The sequence below is a fragment of the Mytilus californianus genome, unplaced genomic scaffold (assembly GCF_021869535.1).
Source record: "Mytilus californianus isolate M0D057914Y unplaced genomic scaffold, xbMytCali1.0.p SCAF_3, whole genome shotgun sequence".
Taxonomy (NCBI): domain Eukaryota; kingdom Metazoa; phylum Mollusca; class Bivalvia; order Mytilida; family Mytilidae; genus Mytilus; species Mytilus californianus.
The window spans coordinates 114,517,514-114,541,595 of record NW_026262679.1 but is presented as its reverse complement, the minus strand read 5'-3'; the positions used below and the strand labels follow the sequence as shown (position 1 = coordinate 114,541,595).

At 29.9% G+C, this 24,082-nt stretch overlaps 1 protein-coding gene across 1 annotated transcript in view; it reads right to left on the bottom strand.

The window, feature by feature from the left end:
- Positions 1 to 280: 280 nt before the first annotated feature.
- LOC127735875 (uncharacterized) overlaps positions 281 to 24,082 on the bottom strand; it is a 125,331-nt gene continuing 101,529 nt past the window's right edge. The window contains exon 3 of the transcript XR_007998631.1: positions 281 to 542. The gene's annotated coding sequence lies outside the window, so the exon portion shown is untranslated. The remainder of the gene's footprint in view (positions 543 to 24,082) is intronic.

Sequence of the window (24,082 nt, the reverse complement as noted above, 5' to 3'; positions counted from 1 at the left end):
AGGAAAAAGGGGCCAAAAAGGGGCCAAATATAAGCATTTTTGTAACTTCCAGACATAACTTGTGTGTTAGTGTATGGATCCCTCTGACATTGTACCACAAGGTTCCATATCACAAAGGGAATGCTGGGATTGATTTTGGGGGTAATTGCCTCCAAATCTTAGGAATTAGGGGCCAAAAAGGGGCAAAAAACAAGCATTTTTCTAGTTTCATGACAATAACTTGTGTGTAAGTGTATGGATCTTTATGAAATGGTACTATAAGGTTCCATATCACAAAGGAAAATCTGGAATTGAGTTTAAGGGTAATTGCCCAAAACGTTTAGGAATAAGGGGCCAAAAAGGGGCCAAAAATAAACATTTTTCTAGTTTCCAAACAATAACTTGTGTTCAAGTGTATGGATCTCTCTGAAATTGTACTGCAAGGTACCATACCACAAAGGAAAGGCTAGGATTGATTTTGGGGGTAATTGCCTCAAAATTTTAGGAATTAGGGGCCATAAAGGGGCAAAAAAACAAGCATTTTTCTAGTTTCAGGACAATAACTTGTGTTCAAATGTATGGATCTCTCTGAAATTGTACTGCAAGGTACCATACCACAAAGGAAAGGCTAGGATTGATTTTGGGGGTAATTGCCTCAAAATTTTAGGAATTAGGGGCCATAAAGGGGCAAAAAAACAAGCATTTTTCTAGTTTCAGGACAATAACTTGTGTTCAAATGTATGGATCTCTCTGAAATTGTACTGCAAGGTACCATACCACAAAGGGAAGGCTGGGATTGAGTTTGGGGGTGATGAATCATAAGGGGGTTCAAAAAATTTGGGGGGTTTCCTTTTTTTTCTTTAAAATTTTCCATTTTAAATTGGTTATTTCTGATTTATATATAAAAGCAAATAATAATGATATGGTTTGAATAGGTTAATTAAAATTTTTTAAGTTCTTAGACCACATTCATTCTGTGTCAGAAACCTATGCTGTGTCAAATATTTAATTACAATCCAAATTCAGTGCTGTATCAAGCTTGAATGTTGTGTCCATACTTGCCCCAACTGTTCAGGGTTCGACCTCTGCGGTCGTATCAAGCTGCGCCCCAGCGGAGCATTTTATTATACATCTGTACTGCGCCTACTGACGAATCAGTCCTGAGTGTAAATGGTCATTCAGTATGTTAAAAAAAAGACCAAAATTTATAAGGCCTATCTGGACTAATTGATTTCTAAAACTATATTTCATTTTACATGTTCAACATTTATTATTCATTTGTTTATTTCTTAATTTGTGTGAATTAACAGTAAATGTTAATTACTACACTTTCATACCACAACAAAACTGCCTTACTGTATTGCCAGGTATCACTTATATTTGTATTCATATAACAAAAAAAATTGAAAAGAGAATATTTTTGCAATACCTTTTTAGCTCACCTGGGCCCAAAGGGCCCCATGTGAGCTTATGCCATCACTTGGCGTCCGTCGTCTGTCGTCGTCGTCTGTCGTCGTAAACTATTTCAAAAATCTTCTCCTCTGAAACTACTGGGCCAAATACCTTCAAACTTTAACTAAATGTTCCTTAGGGTATCTTGTTTATAAATTGTATCCAAAGTTTAGATCCATCGACAATCATGGCCGCCATGGCTAAAAATAGAACATAGGGGTCAAATGCAGTTTTTGGCTTATATCTCAAAAACTAAAGCTTTTAGAGCAAATCTGACATGGGGTGAAATTGTTCAATTGGTCAAGATCTATCAGCTCTGAAATTTTCAGACGAATCGAACAACCCATTATTGGGTTGCTGCCACCGAATTGGTAGTTTTAACAAAATTTTGCAGTTTTTTGTTATTATTTTGAATATTATTATAGATATATTTAAACTGTAAGCAGCAATAATGTTCAACAAAGTAAGATCTACAAAAAAGTTTATTTGACCATAATTGTCAATTGACCCCTTAAGGAGTTATTGCCCTTTAAAGACAATTTTACACAATTTATTCATCAAGTTTGCTAACATTTAAAAATCTTCTCCTCTGAAACTACAGGGCCAATTACCTTCAAATTTTAACTAAATGTTCCTTAGGGTATCTTGTTTATAAATTGTATCAGAAGTTTGTATCCATCGACAAACATGGCCGCCATGGCTAAAAATAGAACATGGGGGTCAAATGCAGTTTTTGGCTTATATCTCAAAAACTAAATCTTTAAGAGCAATTGTGACAGAGTAAAATTGTTTAATTGGTCAAGACCTATCGGCCCTGAAATTTTCAGACGAATCGAACAACCCATTGTTGGGTTGCTGCCACCGAATTGGTAGTTTTAACAAAATTTTGCAGTTTTTTGTTATTATTTTGAATATTATCATAGATATATATAAACTGTAAGCAGCAATAATGTTCAGCAAAGTAAGATCTACAAAAAAGTTAATATGACCATAATTGTCAATTGACCCCTTAAGGAGTTATTGCCCTTTAAAGACAATTTTACACAATTTGTTCATCAAGTTTGCTAACATTTAAAAATATTCTCCTCTGAAACTACTCTGCCAATTACCTTCAAAATTTAACTAAATGTTCCTTAGGGTATCTTGTTTATAAATTGTATCAGAAGTTTGTATCCATCGACAAACATGGCCACCATGGCTAAAAATAGAACATAAGGGTCAAATGCAGTTTTTGGCTTATATCTCAAAAACTAAATCTTTTAGAGCAAATGTGACATGAGGTAAAATTGTTTAATTGGTCAAGATCTATCGGCCCTGAAATTATCAGACGAATCGAACAACCCATTGTTGGGTTGCAGCCACCAAATTGGTAGTTTTAACAACATTTTGCAGTTTTTTTGTTATTATGTTGAATATTATTATAGATATATATAAACTGTAAGCAGCAATAATGTTCAGCAAAGTAAGATCTACAAAAAAGTTTATATGACCAAAATTGTCAATTGACCCCTTAAGGAGTTATTGCCCTTTAAAGACAATTTTACACAATTTGTTCATCGAGTTTGCTAACATTTAAAAATCTTCTCTGAAATACAGCTGAGCGATTCAGGCTCTTGAGAGCCTCTTGTTCATATTGAATACTATAACTTTTTGGATATTTAGACATATTAAGTAGATGTTCATAATATCCACTTGAAATTTTATCAGATGACTTCTGTAGTTAGTTATGAGTCTTTGAAGCATGCTCACAAAGGTTCTTTTATTGATATCATTTTCATACTGGTCAAAACTTTTTTTTGCTTTGACCAGCTTTGGAGGAGATATTTTCAAAGAATTAATAAAAAATAACACAGAAGTTTACTTTCTAGTTCATCTAGCCCCAAGCATCATGTCAGGCATTGTCATTACTAAAAATCATTCTAATCTGAGAAACAATTTCAACATCTAAATGAAATCTTTTACTTATGATACTGACGATCCACCACAAAGTAATATAAATAGAACCATACAAATAGTAAGCAAATACATGTTCTCAGATAACATCTCCCATATAAAAAAATCACATTATGAAAAAATGAACCTATTATGTGTTCCTCTCCTAGCTACAAAATGTATCCAAAATCAAAGATGTGGAACATATTCTATCATAATCATTTGGTAATTAATGCAATTAGTGTCTCTTCCATGCCCGTGTTGAACATAAAAAACTAAATATTAAATTAACAACATTCCTAATGCTCAGGTTGGTTGTCATTGTGCAGCACAGTTAATACATAGAAAACATAAAACATAAAACATAGAACTCTTTTTGTCATATAAAACACTGTCATACATCCAATCATACTATCCACACTGATCTGTGTCCACACTTGTTTCTTAAAAAAAAAAATAATATCTTCTCATATTTTATTTAAAATTCTATCTCATAGATTTCTATTTATTCACAAAATTGTGTTTTTTCATGAACAATCTATGCAAATTTGTGCAATTTTGCACGACTTGTAGCTTGGAAAATAGTTACCCATACTATTTATTATATTTTAAAAAAAAGCATAGTAAAATCTTCATTAAGGCAAAGTACAAGAAAATTCTATCTGAGGAAATATATACCGCTAATCCACCTTAAATGATTTTCAAGAGCATTTTACGGAATAAGCATTATTTTTTAAGATAAAGAAAAATGCCCTAAAAATTTATAGTATACAGAAATTAAGGACGCCCATCCAGACCCTAATATATATGGCAAGCCGTTGAGGAATTTATTCCCTTTTTTTAATATTGATTTATATTAGAAAATCATTTTTCATATTAAAAAATGATATGATTTTATAATATTCTAATCAAAATTTCCTAATGACAGCAGTGCTTATTATAAATTATAAGAACTTAATTTGCAAGATAATTTAAGTCAATATAGCATCATATTTTTTCAACGCTCGCTCAACAGGGGGAGAAAGTGATGATGCCCCTAAACCCACAAATGAGGTCCACTAAAACCAAAGATTTTGACGGAAATGCAACAAACTGGAAAGTGGTCTATTAATGTGATTTCACAGTCTTGCCAATCTCTTTGTATTTATGTCTCTTGTAGAACTAATTAAGTGTTCTGGTGTTCAAAAATTTTTGCTGTTTCTCAATATCTATTATATTAGTATTAAAAAAATGAAAACACTGTAATTTTCATGCGTCTGAAGTTCTTTTCTGGAATAACCTTCTTAAAGAACGCTCAAAGCTAAATATTTGAAAGCCAAAGCTGTATAAGAACCAAAACAGTTGAGCTATTATCACCAAAATGGACCTATTTTGGGTTGATACCACTGCATGTGGACTACCAGCCCCCAAGGGTATCAGTAATCAATACTTGGGTATTGACATGATTATAAGGAATCTGATGTTCAGTAGTTGTCGTTTGTTGATGTGGTTCATAAGTGTGTGTCGTTTCTCGTTTTTTTATATAGATTAGACCGTTGGTTTTCCCGTTTGAACGGTTTTACACTATTAATTTTTGGGGCCCTTTATAGCTTGCTGTTCGGTGTCAGCCAAGGCTCTGTGTTGAAGACCGTGCTTTGACCTATAATGGTTTACTTTTATAAATTTTGACTTGGATGGAGAGTTGTCTCATTGGCACTCATACCACATTTTCTTATATCTACTAAAAATAAAAGCCGAATCCTTCTAAGGTCATCTTTTGTCTCAGGGAGTTGAAGCTTAATAGTTTCTTAATAATTTTATAATTTATAAACGGACAATTTAAGAAAAGTTTGTTATAAATCATGTCAATACCCAAGTATTGATTACTGATACCCTTGGGGGCTGGTAGTCCACATGCAGTGGTATCAACCCAAAATAATCAAGAAAAAATTTCAAACTGGATTGTCCTATTTTTCTGAAAATTACATAGAGATAAATCTGAACTGTTTACTCTTGCTAGCTGCTTTAATTATTGAAAGTCAAGCCAAAAAGTGCATTTTACCCTAGGCCTATGTTCTTTCTTAAGCATCAGTGGCCAAGTCTTTCTAAACTAGATACTCTAAGAAGCATTCAGATAAAGTCTGGTAAATTTGGCCTTGTAATTTCACAGGAGATCTTTTTTAAGGTTAGGATGGAGGATGTTAAGTGTTGGTATTAAGCTACTTTTCAGCATTTTTTGTGTATTTTGTATGAAAATGAATGTTGTTTTTTTTGTTCAACTGATACACAATACACAATCAATAGGCAATACATAATCTGTTCCTTGAACTGCTTTTTCAAATCAACATGTGACACAAGTCCCACAACATACATGTACACATACTGGCCTCTAAAAACACTGCAAAGGATCTCATTTGTGTAGAGAGCACAATGTAGCACAAACGTGAATAAAAAAACCACAAAGGACCTAAACAACGTGTTTTTATCCCATATGTATGCAGTGTGCGTCTTTCGAAATATTAACTTGAATCCATTTATACAATTTCTACAAGTTCATAAGTTGTGGCTATCCCTTTTGTCTCGATCAGAAATAAAATAGTCATAAACTAAACTTAACTGAGTGATTGAAATAAAATCATGTGAAACTCTCCTAATTTCAGAAACCTCTTTCCTGTTACTGGCATTTGCCGTCCAGATTTAATCTAGATTTTTAGATCTAATACCAGGTAATTGAGCAGATACACCTGCATGCAGAAAAAAACAACAGTAAATGAAATACCAAAATTAAAAATGAATGAGTGAATGATTTCAGAGGAGTTGCGATGACAAGAACAGGACTGACTGACGAACGGACAGACAGACGGATGGGTCAAAAACATTATACCCGCCGCAACTTTTTTTGCGTGGGGTATAAAAATCAAAATCTAACTTGACCTGTACTTTTATGGTCCATGACATTCTCAAATAAATTTCATTAACGAGACTTATAATTCATATAATATTACTATAACTTCTATAATCCCTTAAATATTTAGGCTTAAACAAAACTAACAATATATTCATGTTCCTGATAACCCAGACAGCTCATCTGGACACCAGATTTTAATGATTTTTAAAACAATATCCATGTATACAAATTGTAAGCATATATATACATAAAAGATAATCATAAAAATTATAATTGATGAAATGCTTCTATGTTGTATTTCAAGTTAAATACTAAATAATGACAAAATCTCTATCATCAACAATCTCCCTGCCAGGAACAACCATGACAACCAACTAAAACGAGTGAACTTGGTCAAACTTCTTTAAAAACTGAATTTGTAGTGGGAAAATGTTGGAAACCTGAGTCCAAAACCTAATGCTCTAAAGACCATCTCAGGAAGTATACTTTAGACAGTATAAAAAAATGTATAATTATTAAGAACAAAACAATTGATAAAAATATAAATTATATTAAACTCAGCTAAAAAATAAAAGAAGAATGTGTCTGAGGACACGATGCCCTTGCTTAAGCTTTGCAATTTTAAAAATTGAAAAAGGAGCATAACTCTAGAAAAGTAAGTGACTCACTGCCCAAATTTGCAACTTTCCAACTGATAAAGGGGCATTACTCTTAAAATTTAGTGCAGAAACAAAAATGGGACAAAAGGAACAACAAAAGCACAGAAGGACGTCCTTTCCCTATGGCAGGGGCATAAAAAAACGAAAAAAATCGGAAAAGATATATATTTAACAACGGTGAAAGCCAAAATATACATTTCATTTTTTCTTTTTTTTTCAAGATTCTCCATCCTTAACTTCTGGAAGTGTTTTGACTAGACACGGACCATTATTAATATATCTAAAAGAGTAGGTCTTCAAATAAAATTGGTCCATTTCAATTCATTTTCAAAGTACCAATTAAATCTAGCCACAGGGGAAAAAAAATAATGAATACATGATTGAATCTGAACTATGAACTCAAAACAAAACTATACATACCAAAAACCAATTCAGTATCAATATGCATGACAAAAAAATTGTCAAGAATGGACATGAGTAGAGCTACCTGAATATATCCTTTGGTTTTAATGGTAAAAAAAAGAAAGATTTTAAAATTCAAAATAAGTTATCTATAACTTACAATCTTGTTGAAAATGGAGAATCTTTACACTATTTGTTTTTTTGTAAAAAATTATAAACATTTTCTCAAACATACACAAAAATTGTCGGAATTACATTCTTTACTGGTACAGTCACCCAATCATTTTCATGCAGCCACAGTTAAAGTTACCTGAAAAAGAAATATTCATTCTTAAACATATCTGTCAAAACTATGTGAAAATAATTGAAACAATATTTAATGCAAAAGAATAATTACCTGGGCATTACAATTATGATGCATATAACATTTCTTTACCTAGCTTTAAAGTGACTCGTGGACATAACTTTTAGACTACCAGTCTTTGTTGGCAAAAAAAGATGAAAAACAAGTCGTTGTTTGTTGTCTATCATATTTGTTTTGTTTATTGTTTTATCCTATATCAAGTCATTGGTTTTCTCATATGAATTATTTCACATTTTGTCATGTTGGGGCCTTATATAGCTTACAATACAGAATAGGTTTTGCTCATTGTTGAAGACCATAAAATGGCATTCTATAGTTGCTAACATCCTTGTCATGTGGTTATTGGTTGATTAATATCTCGTTGGCAATCATACTACATTTCTTAATTTCTATATAGTGCGGGATTAATTTAGATAAAAAAAAAAACAGAGAGAAGATATCCAAAATTCAAATCTTTGACTTCCCTTACTTGTATCTTGATACCCCCTTCCGAATTATACATACACTTATAACATGAATAAACTGTTATCATAGAATTATGTCTCAATTTTTTGTAATTTTGATTGTGCAAATGTTGAAATTAAAATGGCAATACTTAACAAGTTAGGCTAATATTCAAAGTCAATAAACCATGACTGAGGTACATGGCTAAACCATCTTCATGTAAATGAGATGCACCAATGCTAATACAACTGCACACCAAATATCATTGACTTATTATAAGTTGTTCCCTTTAAACAAACCTAAACACAATCATTAACTTGTAGTAAACTATGTAAAAGTTTCAAAGTCAATGAACCATGAAGAGCGGGTGGAGCTATATAATCTCCATGGAAACGATACTTATAAATGCCAATAAATTTGCATACCAAATATCATTAACTTAACATTAGCAGTTCATCTTAAACTGATCTTATCACAAACTAATATATGTAAACTAAGCAAGTTTCAAAGTCAATAGGCCATGACTGAGGGGATGGGGCCAAATATTCTCCATTGAAATGAGATGTGCTAATGCTTATACAACTGAATACCAATTAACATTGGCCTACCACTAATAGTTCCTCTTGAACTGACCTAATCACAAACTAATACATGTTAACTAAGCAATATTTTCAAAGTCAATAGACCATGACTGAGGGGGCTGAGCCAAATAATCTACATGGAAATGAGATGTGCCAATGCTTATACAACTGCATACCAAATATCATTGACCTACCAAGGGACTTTCTATACTAACGGGACTGGTCACTTATAACGATGTCTATACAAATTATCAGACTGATCTCGGCCGTAGCTGATGTCACGTGACTTTATAGCAAATCATTTCCCATTTACGGAGTGTTCTTCATAACTATATGTTCAAGTTTAACAAAAACTCGTTTTTATGAAATTTTATACATTTTGTCATTGCAAAATGTTGTTTTTCAAAAGATTTCTCGGATCGTTTTTTAAATATTGATCTTTGAACTTTGAGGTATTTGTTCGTTGAATTTTCAGTAGCCGCCATCTTGTTTGATACGGTAAACCATTTTACACACGTGGGATGTTCTTTAAAACGATACATCTAAGTTTAATAATTCATCATTCTTTCAAAATCCTATATTTTTTGTCATCATAAATGGCTATTAATCTGATTTTATATTAACAACTAATAATAATTATATAATTACAATGAACTGTGAAATATGCAAATAACTACAAGCATCGTATATCAGAGATACGAAACTAAGTTTATTGTTGGATCGTAGCTTTAAACAGGCGGCTTAGTAATCAGTTAAAATCAATAGAGACGAGTCCCGTTAGTATAGAAAGTCCCTGACCTACCATTAATGGTTCCTCATAAACTGACCTAATCACAAACTAATACATGTAAAATAAGCAAAAGTTTCAAAGTCAATAGACCATGACTGAGGGGGCAGGGCCAAATAATCTCCATGGAATTGAGATGTGCCAATGCTAATACAACTGTATACCAAATATGATTGACCTACAACTTGTGGTTCACCACAAACTAGACCTAATCACAAACTAATACATTGTTGACACCGCCACCGCCGCCGGAAACAGCATACCTAAGTCTCGCTTTTTGACTCTGTCAAGCGAGACAAAAATCTAGTGACATGCTCTAAGTTGAATAGTTCATAAATCTATGTACTAATTCTCTTACCAAAAAAGTCAGCTCCAATGGCCATTCCCAACCTCAATCCTTACGGACAAGCTGTGATGTTAACCTGAAATATAAAATGCTTCATCATCAAAAATTGTTTAAACTGATCATTGTTGGTATACTTATATATATTTAATATAAACAATGGTAGTCTATAAATATGTAATAGATGTTGAGAGCATGTGTATAAATTGTGTAATTATAAATCGTCTAAAGCTATCCAGCAACCCAGCAAACTTTTTATGTAATTACATCAGATCCTAAGATTTACTTATATAATGGTAGCTGATAAACGAAAGAGTAGACTTCTGACCAACTCCTAAAAGCCTAGAGAGAATTTTCCAAAGAAATTTTATAATACATTTGGTTTTTTTTTTTCTCTTCAAAACTGGAATAACATGCTGGTACTTACCTTCCTTTTAGATGTATTAGACCCCAAAGTTTTATAATCCAACACCATGAAAATCATGTCACAGAAAGGTTACCTAAAAGGAATTAAAATGGATACATTATTATATATTTTATAAATCCATTTCTGTCAACATAAACATTTACTAAATATTGTTTTGATTTCTTACTACATGTTCACAATAGTATAACATCAACACCTAAGTTTGTAAAATTTATATATAAAGATGGAAAACTAAAAGGAAGTCAAAGAATAATGATTTGAATATCAACTGCATTAAAATCTGCATATTTTACAGAGTTATCTCCCATTGAATTAACAAATCTTGGAAGCTCTATTCCAATCTCAGGATTTACTCTTGCTATTTTTTTTAGAAAATCTTGTTAATATACTTGGTACAAATTGTTTCTTTAAATATTAAACTGGTAAAATAATTCTCGGTCGGGTAGATGTTTTCACAATTTTTAGTTTTCAGTTTTCTAACTTGGAAAATATGTTCTCACCATTCACAATTGGCTACTGTGAGAAAAACATTTATAATGTCTAATACAGTTATCTTTTAATTTTTTTTGTTTTAATTATCATGATAAGAATTCAACTGGCCAATGTACATGTAATGGTGTATAATATCATACCATTAGTATTTGCAAAACTTTCTTAAAATGGTGTTGATACTTTATAAAGGTATTTAAGTTGATTTCTTCTGTTTGTTTTATCCCATTAAAATCAATAGTCAATACCATATTTTATTTCTTTAAGACAAACAATTACACACATAGGACATATAAAGACCATCAGAAATAATAAATACAGTATTGTAACCTATATATCTCCGTAAGAACTCTGTAATGGAAACAAATAATAAAGATTAGTGATGTTTGAAAAATTGTTGTCACTTCTATCAAAGCAGGCTCTCTTAAAAGCTTACAGTAGATTTAGCTTCATCTGTGATAAAAATAAAATATATAGAATATAGAGTATAGAGTATAAAGTATAGACTTACGGAAATCTATATGCCACTCTTCCTGGTCTGTTAGCCATATTCAAGGTCGACAACTGAAACATCCTCTCTAAGCTGAATCTGCAAAAATCCAAAATTACAAATTAAACATCTGTGAGTGAACTGAAATGAAATATAAATATACTAGTCAACAAAAGTAACGATACACAAGTTTGAACTCTAATTTATCATAAAATATAATAAAATAGGAAAAACTGTTAAATTATCCAATGAAAAACATTCATTTGCAAAGCAAATGCATATGATTAAAAGAATCTGACCAAAATGGAAAGTGAGAAACTACCGTGTTATATAAAACCGGGGTCAAATTTATTTTGCGGAACATAGATTTTATTACAAATTTATTTTATTGAACATAGATGTTCCTCAAATAGTCAAAAAATATCAAAGAGACTTAAGGGCTACAGTTCAGCAGCTACCTTACCATCAATTCTTTGAAGAAACCTATATAAAAAATAAATATATATACAACAATATACATGAAAATATATAAAATGAAATAAATCAACCAATCTTACTATTAGGTGCAAAACCATAGCTCTTAATTAGGTCCTTATATATTATAAAGACCTAAGAGCTATGGTTCTGCAGCTACCTTACCATCAATTCTGTGAAGAAACCTATATAAAAAATAAATATATATACAATATACATGAAAATTTATAAAATGAAATAAATCAACCAATCTTACTATTAGGTGCGGAACCATAGCTCTTAATTAGGTCTTTATGATATATTATAAAGACCTAAGAGCTACGGTTCCGCAGCTACCTTACCATCAATTTTTTGAAGAAATCTATATAAAAAATAAATATATATACAGCAATATACATGAAAATATATAAAATGAAATAAATCAACCAATCTTACTATTAGGTGCGGAACCATAGCTCTTAATTAGGTCCTTATGATATATTATAAAAACCTAAGAGCTACGGTTCTGCAGCTACCTTACCATCAATTCTTTGAAGAAACCTATATAAAAAATAAATATATATACAACAATATACATGAAAATATATAAAATGAAATAAATCAACCAATTTTACTATTAGGTGCGGAACCATAGCTCTTAATGAGGTCCTTATGGTATATTATAAAGACCTAAGAGCTACGGTTCCGCAGCTACCTTACCATCAATTCTTTGAAGAAACCTATATAAAAAATAAATATATATACAACCATATACACATGAAAATGTATAAAATGAAATAAATCAACCAATCTTACTATTAGGTGCGGAACCATAGCTCTTAATTAGGTCCTTATGATATATTATAAAGACTTAGAGCTACGGTTCCACAGCTACCTTACCATCAATTCTTTGAAGAAACCTATATAAAAAATAAATATATATACAACAATATACATGAAAATATATAAAATGAAATAAATCAACTAATCTTACTATTAGGTGTGGAACCATAGCTCTTAATTAGGTCCTTATGGTATATTATAAAGACCTAAGAGCTACGGTTCCGCAGCTACCTTACCATCAATTCGTTGAAGAAACATATATAAAAAATAAATATATATACAACCATATACACATGAAAATGTATAAAATGAAATAAATCAACCAATCTTACTATTAGGTGCGGAACCATAGCTCTTAATTAGGTTCTTATGATATATTATAAAGACTTAAGAGCTACGGTTCCACAGCTACCTTACCATCAATTCTTTGAAGAAACATATATAAAAAATAAATATATATACAACAATATCCATGAAAATATATAAAATGAAAATAATCAACCAATCTTACTATAGGTGCGGAACCATAGCTCTTAATTAGGTCCTTATGATATATTATAAAGACCTAAGAGCTACGGTTCCTCAGTTACCTTACCATCAATTCTTTGAAGAAACCTATTTAAAAAATAAATATATATACAGCAATATACACATGAAAATATATAAAATGAAATAAATCAACCAATCTTACTATTAGGTGTGGACCATAGCTCTTAATTAGGTCCTTATGATATATTATAAAGACCTAAGAGCTACTGTTCCGCAGCTACCTTACCATCAATTCTTTGAAGAAACCTATATAATAAATAAATATATATACAACAATATACATGAAAATATATAAAATGAAATAAATCAACTAATCTTACTATTAGGTGCGGAACCATAGCTCTTAATTAGGTCCTTATGATATATTATAAAGACCTAAGAGCTACGGTTCCACAGCTACCTTAACATCAATTCTTTGAAGAAACCTATATAAAAAATAAATATATATACAACCATATACACATGAAAATATATAAAATGAAATAAATCTACCAATCTTACTATTAGGTGCGGAACCATAGCTCTTAATTAGGTCCTTATGATATATTATAAAGACTTAAGAGCTATGGTTCCACAGCTACCTTACCATCAATTCTTTGAAGAAACATATATAAAAAATAAATATATATACAACAATATCCATGAAAATATATAAAATGAAAATAATCAACCAATCTTACTATTAGGTGCGGAACCATAGCTCTTAATTAGGTCCTTATGATATATTATAAAGACCTAAGAGCTACGGTTCCTCAGTTACCTTACCATCAATTCTTTGAAGAAACCTATTTAAAAAATAAATATATATACAACAATAAACACATGAAAATATATAAAATGAAATAAATCAACCAATCTTACTATTAGGTGCGGACCATAGCTCTTAATTAGGTCCTTATGATATATTATAAAGACCTAAGAGCTACTGTTCCGCAGCTACCTTACCATCAATTCTTTGAAGAAACCTATATAAAAAATAAATATATATACAACAATATCCATGAAAATATATAAAATGAAATAAATCAACCAATCTTACTATTAGGTGCGGATCCATAGCTCTTAATTAGGTCCCTAAGCGCTATGGTTCTGCAGTTATCTTACCATCAATTCTTTAAAGAAACCTATATAAAAAATAAATATATATACAACAATATACATGAAAATATATAAAATGAAATAAATCAACCAATCTTACTATTAGGTGCGGAACCATAGCTCTTAATTAGGTCCTTATGATATATTATAAAGACTTAAGAGCTACTATTCCACAGCTACCTTACCATCAATTCTTTGAATAAACCTATATAAAAAATAAATATATATACAACAATATACATGAAAATATATAAAATGAAATAAATCAACTAATCTTACTATATGGTGCGGAACCATAGCTCTTAATTAGGTCCTTATGATATATTATAAAGACCTAAGAGCTACAGTTCCACAGCTACCTTACCATTAATTCTTTGAAGAAACCTATATAAAAAATAAATATATATACAACAATATCCATGAAAATATATAAAATGAAATAAATCCACCAATCTTACTATTAGGTGCGGAACCATAGCTCTTAATTAGGTCCTTATGATATATCATAAAGACCTAAGAGCTACGGTTCTGCAGCTACCTTACCATCAATTCTTTGAAGAAATCAATATAAAAAATAAATATATATACAACAATATACATGAAAATATATAAAATGAAATAAATCAACTAATCTTACTATTAGGTGCAGAACCTTAGCTCTTAATTAGGTCCTTATGATATATTATAAAGATCTAAGAGCTACGGTTCCGCAGCTACCTTACCATCAATTCTTTGAAGAAACCTATATTTAAAATAAATATATATACAACCATATACATACATACAACCATATACACATGATAATATATAAAATGAAATAAATCAACCAATCTTACTATTAGGTGCAGAACCATAGCTCTTAATTAGGTCCTTATGATATATTATAAAGATCTAAGAGCTACTGTTCCGCAGCTACCTTACCATCAATTCTTTGAAGAAACCTATATTAAAAATAAATATATATACAACCATATACATACATACAACCATATACACATGATAATATATAAAATGAAATAAATCAACCAATCTTACTATTAGGTGCGGAACCATAGCTCTTAATTAGGTCCTTATGATATATTATAAAGACCTAAGAGCTACTGTTCTGCAGCTACCTTACCATCAATTCTTTGAAGAAACCTACATAAAAAATAAATATATATACAACAATATGCATGAAAATATATAAAATAAAAATAATCAACCAATCTTACTATTAAGTGCGGAACCGTAGCTCTTAATTAGGTCCTTATGATATATTGTAAAGACCTAAGAGCTACGGTTCCACAGCAACCTTACCATCAATTCTTTGAAGAAACCTATATAAAAAATATATATATATACAACAATATACATGAAAATATATAAAATGAAATAAATCAACCAATCTTACTATATGGTGCAGAACCATAGCTCTTAATTAGGTCCTTATGATATATTATAAAGACCTAAGAGCTACAGTTCCACAGCTACCTTACCATCAATTCTTTGAAGAAACCTATATAAAAAATAATTATATATACAATCATATACACATGAATATATATAAAATGAAATAAATCCACCAATCTTACTATTAGGTGCGGAACCATAGCTCTTAATTAGGTCCTTATGATATATTATAAAGACCTAAGAGCTACGGTTCCGCAGCTACCTTACCATCAATTCTTTGAAGAAACCTATATAAAAAATAAATATATATACAACCATATACACATGAAAATATATAAAATGAAATAAATCAACCAATCTTACTATTAGGTGAGGAACCATAGCTCTTAATTAGGTCCTTATGATATATTATAAAAACCTAAGAGCTACTGTTCTGCAGCTACATTACCATCAATTCTTTGAAGAAACCTATATAAAAAATAAATATATATACAACCATATACACATGAAAATATATAAAATGAAATAAATCAACCAATCTTACTATTAGGTGCGGAACCATAGCTCTTAATTAGGTCCTTATGATATATCATAAAGACCTAAGAGCTAGGGTTCCGCAGCTACCTTACCATCAATTCTTTGAAGAAACCTATATAAAAAATAAACATATATACAACCATATACACATGAAAATATATAAAATGAAATAAATCAACCAATCTTACTATTAGGTGCGGAACCATAGCTCTTAATTAGGTCCTTATGATATATCATAAAGACCTAAGAGCTAGGGTTCCGCAGCTACCTTACCATCAATTCTTTGAAGAAACCTATATAAAAAATAAACATATATACAACCATATACACATGAAAATATATAAAATGAAATAAATCAACCAATCTTACTATTAGGTGCGGAACCATAGCTCTTAATTAGGTCCTTATGATATATTATAAAGACCTAAGAGCTATGGTTCCGCAGCTAACTTACCATCAATTCTTTGCAGGAACCTATATAAAAAATAAATATATATACAACAATATCCATGAAAATATATAAAATGAAATAATTCAACCAATCTTACTATTAGGTGCGGAACCATAGCTCTTAATTAGGTCCTTATGATATATAATAAAGACATAAGAGCTACGGTTCTGCAGCTACCTTACCATCAATTCTTTGAAGAAACCTATATAAAAAATAAATATATATACAACAATATACATGAAAATATATAAAATGAAATAAATCAACCAATCTTACTATTAGGTGCAGAACCATAGCTCTTAATTAGGTCCTTATATATTATAAAGACCTAAGAGCTATGGTTCTGCAGCTACCTTACCATCAATTCTGTGAAGAAACCTATATAAAAAATAAATATATATACAATATACATGAAAATTCATAAAATGAAATAAATCAACCAATCTTACTATTAGGTGCGGAACCATAGCTCTTAATTAGGTCTTTATGATATATTATAAAGACCTAAGAGCTACGGTTCCGCAGCTACCTTACCATCAATTTTTTGAAGAAATCTATATAAAAAATAAATATATATACAGCAATATACATGAAAATATATAAAATGAAATAAATCAACCAATCTTACTATTAGGTGCGGAACCATAGCTCTTAATTAGGTCCTTATGATATATTATAAAGACCTAAGAGCTATGGTTCCACAGCTACCTTACCATCAATTCTTTGAAGAAACCTATATAAAAAATAAATATATATACAACAATATACATGAAAATATATAAAATGAAATAAATCAACCAATTTTACTATTAGGTGCGGAACCATAGCTCTTAATGAGGTCCTTATGGTATATTATAAAGACCTAAGAGCTACGGTTCCGCAGCTACCTTACCATCAATTCTTTGAAGAAACCTATATAAAAAATAAATATATATACAACCATATACACATGAAAATGTATAAAATGAAATAAATCAACCAATCTTACTATTAGGTGCGGAACCATAGCTCTTAATTAGGTCCTTATGATATATTATAAAGACTTAGAGCTACGGTTCCACAGCTACCTTACCATCAATTCTTTGAAGAAACCTATATAAAAAATAAATATATATACAACAATATACATGAAAATATATAAAATGAAATAAATCAACTAATCTTACTATTAGGTGTGGAACCATAGCTCTTAATGAGGTCCTTATGGTATATTATAAAGACCTAAGAGCTACGGTTCCGCAGCTACCTTACCATCAATTCTTTGAAGAAACCTATATAAAAAATAAATATATATACAACCATATACACATGAAAATGTATAAAATGAAATAAATCAACCAATCTTACTATTAGGTGCGGAACCATAGCTCTTAATTAGGTTCTTATGATATATTATAAAGACTTAAGAGCTACAGTTCCACAGCTACCTTACCATCAATTCTTTGAAGAAACCTATATAAAAAATAAATATATATACAACAATATACATGAAAATATATAAAATGAAATAAATCAACTAATCTTACTATTAGGTGCGGAACCATAGCTCTTAATTAGGTCCTTATGATATATTATAAAGACTTAAGAGCTACGGTTCCACAGCTACCTTACCATCAATTCTTTGAAGAAACATATATAAAAAATAAATATATATACAACAATATCCATGAAAATATATAAAATGAAAATAATCAACCAATCTTACTATAGGTGCGGAACCATAGCTCTTAATTAGGTCCTTATGATATATTATAAAGACCTCAGAGCTACGGTTCCTCAGTTACCTTACCATCAATTCTTTGAAGAAACCTATTTAAAAAATAAATATATATACAACAATATACACATGAAAATATATAAAATGAAATAAATCAACCAATCTTACTATTAGGTGCGGACCATAGCTCTTAATTAGGTCCTTATGATATATTATAAAGACCTAAGAGCTACTATTCCGCAGCTACCTTACCATCAATTCTTTGAAGAAACCTATATAAAAAATAAATATATATACAACAATATACATGAAAATATATAAAATGAAATAAATCAACTAATCTTACTATTAGGTGCGGAACCATAGCTCTTAATTAGGTCCTTATGATATATTATAAAGACCTAAGAGCTACGGTTCCACAGCTACCTTAACATCAATTCTTTGAAGAAACCTATATAAAAAATAAATATATATACAACCATATACACATGAAAATATATAAAATGAAATAAATCTACCAATCTTACTATTAGGTGCGGAACCATAGCTCTTAATTAGGTCCTTATGATATATTATAAAGACTTAAGAGCTACGGTTCCACAGCTACCTTACCATCAATTCTTTGAAGAAACATATATAAAAAATAAATATATATACAACAATATCCATGAAAATATATAAAATGAAAATAATCAACCAATCTTACTATTAGGTGCGGAACCATAGCTCTTAATTAGGTCCTTATGATATATTATAAAGACCTAAGAGCTACGGTTCCTCGGTTACCTTACCATCAATTCTTTGAAGAAACCTATATTTAAAAAATAAATATATATACAACAATATACACATGAAAATATATAAAATGAAATAAATCAACCAATCTTACTATTAGGTGCGGACCATAGCTCTTAATTAGGTCCTTATGATATATTATAAAGACCTAAGAGCTACTGTTCCGCAGCTACCTTACCATCAATTCTTTGAAGAAACCTATATAAAAAATAAATATATATACAACAATATCCATGAAAATATATAAAATGAAATAAATCAACCAATCTTACTATTAGGTGCGGATCCATAGCTCTTAATTAGGTCCTTACGATATATAGTAAAGACCTAAGCGCTATGGTTCTGCAGTTATCTTACCATCAATTCTTTAAAGAAACCTATATAAAAAATAAATATATATACAACAATATACATGAAAATATATAAAATGAAATAAATCAACCAATCTTACTATTAGGTGCGGAACCATAGCTCTTAATTAGGTCCTTATGATATATTATAAAGACTTAAGAGCTACTATTCCACAGCTACCTTACCATTATTCTTTGAATAAACCTATATAAAAAATAAATATATATACAACAATATACATGAAAATATATAAAATGAAATAAATCAACTAATCTTACTATATGGTGCGGAACCATAGCTCTTAATTAGGTCCTTATGATATATTATAAAGACCTAAGAGCTACAGTTCCACAGCTACCTTACCATTAATTCTTTGAAGAAACCTATATAAAAAATAAATATATATACAACAATATCCATGAAAATATATAAAATGAAATAAATCCACCAATCTTACTATTAGGTGCGGAACCATAGCTCTTAATTAGGTCCTTATGATATATCATAAAGACCTAAGAGCACGGTTCTGCAGCTACCTTACCATCAATTCTTTGAAGAAATCTATATAAAAAATAAATATATATACAACAATATACATGAAAATATATAAAATGAAATAAATCAACTAATCTTACTATTAGGTGCAGAACCTTAGCTCTTAATTAGGTCCTTATGATATATTATAAAGATCTAAGAGCTACGGTTCCGCAGCTACCTTACCATCAATTCTTTGAAGAAACCTATATTTAAAATAAATATATATACAACCATATACATACATACAACCATATACACATGATAATATATAAAATGAAATAAATCAACCAATCTTACTATTAGGTGCTGAACCATAGCTCTTAATTAGGTCCTTATGATATATTATAAAGATCTAAGAGCTACTGTTCCGCAGCTACCTTACCATCAATTCTTTGAAGAAACCTATATTAAAAATAAATATATATACAACCATATACATACATACAACCATATACACATGATAATATATAAAATGAAATAAATCAACCAATCTTACTATTAGGTGCGGAACCATAGCTCTTAATTAGGTCCTTATGATATATTATAAAGACCTAAGAGCTACTGTTCCGCAGCTACCTTACCATCAATTCTTTGAAGAAACCTATATAAAAAATAAATATATATACAACAATATCCATGAAAATATATAAAATAAAAATAATCAACCAATCTTACTATTAAGTGCGGAACCGTAGCTCTTAATTAGGTCCTTATGATATATTGTAAAGACCTAAGAGCTACGGTTCCACAGCAACCTTACCATCAATTCTTTGAAGAAACCTATATAAAAAATAAATATATATACAACAATATACATGAAAATATATAAAATGAAATAAATCAACCAATCTTACTATATGGTGCAGAACCATAGCTCTTAATTAGGTCCTTATGATATATTATAAAGACCTAAGAGCTACAGTTCCACAGCTACCTTACCATCAATTCTTTGAAGAAACCTATATAAAAAATAATTATATATACAATCATATACACATGAATATATATAAAATGAAATAAATCCACCAATCTTACTATTAGGTGAGGAACCATAGCTCTTAATTAGGTCCTTATGATATATTATAAAGACCTAAGAGCTACGGTTCCGCAGCTACCTTACCATCAATTCTTTGAAGAAACCTATATAAAAAATAAATATATATACAACCATATACACATGAAAATATATAAAATGAAATAAATCAACCAATCTTACTATTAGGTGAGGAACCATAGCTCTTAATTAGGTCCTTATGATATATTATAAAAACCTAAGAGCTACTGTTCTGCAGCTACATTACCATCAATTCTTTGAAGAAACCTATATAAAAAATAAATATATATACAACCATATACACATGAAAATATATAAAATGAAATAAATCAACCAATCTTACTATTAGGTGCGGAACCATAGCTCTTAATTAGGTCCTTATGATATATCATAAAGACCTAAGAGCTAGGGTTCCGCAGCTACCTTACCATCAATTCTTTGAAGAAACCTATATAAAAAATAAACATATATACAACCATATACACATGAAAATATATAAAATGAAATAAATCAACCAATCTTACTATTAGGTGCGGAACCATAGCTCTTAATTAGGTCCTTATGATATATCATAAAGACCTAAGAGCTAGGGTTCCGCAGCTACCTTACCATCAATTCTTTGAAGAAACCTATATAAAAAATAAACATATATACAACCATATACACATGAAAATATATAAAATGAAATAAATCAACCAATCTTACTATTAGGTGCGGAACCATAGCTCTTAATTAGGTCCTTATGATATATTATAAAGACCTAAGAGCTACGGTTCCACAGCTAACTTACCATCAATTCTTTGCAGGAACCTATATAAAAAATAAATATATATACAACAATATCCATGAAAATATATAAAATGAAATAATTCAACCAATCTTACTATTAGGTGCGGAACCATAGCTCTTAATTAGGTCCTTATGATATATTATAAAGACATAAGAGCTACGGTTCTGCAGCTACCTTACCATCAATTCTTTGAAGAAACCTATATAAAAAATAAATATATATACAACAATATACATGAAAATATATAAAATGTAATAAATCAACCAATCTTACTATTAGAAGCGGATCCATAGCTCTTAATTAGGTCTTTATGATATATTATAAAGACCTAAGCGCTATGGTTCTGCAGTTACCTTACCATCAATTCTTTGAAGAAACCTATATAAAAAATAAATATATATACAACAATATACATGAAAATATATATAAAATGAAATAAATCAACCAATCTTACTATTAGGTACGGAACCATAGCTCTTAATTAGGTCCTTATGTTATATTATAAAGACCTAAGAGCTACGGTTCCACAGCTACCTTACCATCAATTCTTTGAAGAAACCTATATAAAAAATAAATATAAATACAACAATATACATGAAAATATATAAAATGAAATAAATCAACCAATCTTACTATTAGGTGCGGAACCATAGCTCTTAATTAGGTCCTTATGATATATTATAAAGACCTAAGAGCTAAGGTTCCGCAGTTACCTTACCATCAATTCTTTGAAGAAACCTATTTAAATCAAAGTACTGAAGTACTGAACATCGGATGACCGCAGGTTCTTGTGGATGGTCAAATAAACATGTCACAGAAACAGATCACATCTCTATACCTGAAACTGAGGTTAATTTACAGAGATTTTTTTTTCTTATACCAGTTCGTGCTTGGATGATGAATAAATGACAGGAAATTCAACCTCACCGTAATAAATATTATATTGTAGTGATACAAATCAGTATACCTTAGACTATTATACTAATATAATAATAGTTCCAGAGAATACACTGGTTTGTTGTTATATATTATATTAATATTACGGTTGCATGTATATATAATTTTCATCTATTTGTATATCATACTATTCTACTATTATTATAGTGTAATGCAAGTGCATGGTGGACACTCTTCTGTAAAAAAAATCAAAGTCTTAAAGGCTGTAAAAGCAATTGCTGCCATGTTAATGTTTTGTGGACTTTTATTTTTCATCCATATATATAAGAATTAAACCTGACAGGACAGGAGTGTTGACTAGTGAGAAGCAAGACGGTTTTAACTTTATATCAATATAAGACTTTAGCAGGAAATCATTTTAAATATGTTTTATATTTTACAAGGAGGCAACAAGTTTACCAGGCTAAAGTTGGGGTTAATTGTACATGTGCTGAAACATATAACTGAAAAAAAAATCATTATGGATTATCCCCTGGTAGTGTTTGTAACTGGGCAATAATTTCCTTTATTGATTTAATTTTAACCATTTTCATAATTAATTTAAATTAACCATTCAGTTAAAACATTTCAACTTTCCAGACGCTAATGTTGAAAAACGGGACAGAAATAAAATATCTTACAAGACATAAACATGTAAAAAATAAATATATATTTCAGCTTACTAAAAATATTTTCATAATGTTACTTTGACATCATTTCTTAAAACTAAGTCCCAAACATAATTGCTCAGTTGACATGTCTCATCATCATGCGATACGAGATAACTATAATTCTGATGCAATCCCGAAAAGGGGGGTCATCACAAACAAACATGACATTAAATTGTCATTATACGAACTAGAACAAACAGCTCTATGTTGCTTTGATATTTACCAATTTTCAGGAAACATGTGAAATAAATTTCAGGTCCATTTCATTATAGTGCCTAACAAGATTATGTGAGGTAGACGAAATTGACCTTAAAACGATCGTATTGTCTTTTGATGTCCAAAAATAGGCAGATCGGACATATACGGACTTTATCTAATGACTACATAAATTTGGGATTTATTATTATTATAATATTCTAATGAAACTGAAAATTATGTATTTTTTTTTTAGGATAAACAACAATTTTACCTGGCGTAGCCGTTCATAAATGTTTTTCTGCATTTATCTTCGAAAAATGGCGTATTTAATGGAATAGAACGTTAATACAGTAAACTTTCTCTTTTTTCTCCGCAATAGGCTATCAAAAATAATTTATCTAATGTGTATGTGGAAAATTATGTGAAAAGATAAAAAGTGGCAATTGTTACCTTTCATACCTTAAGTTTCGTTCA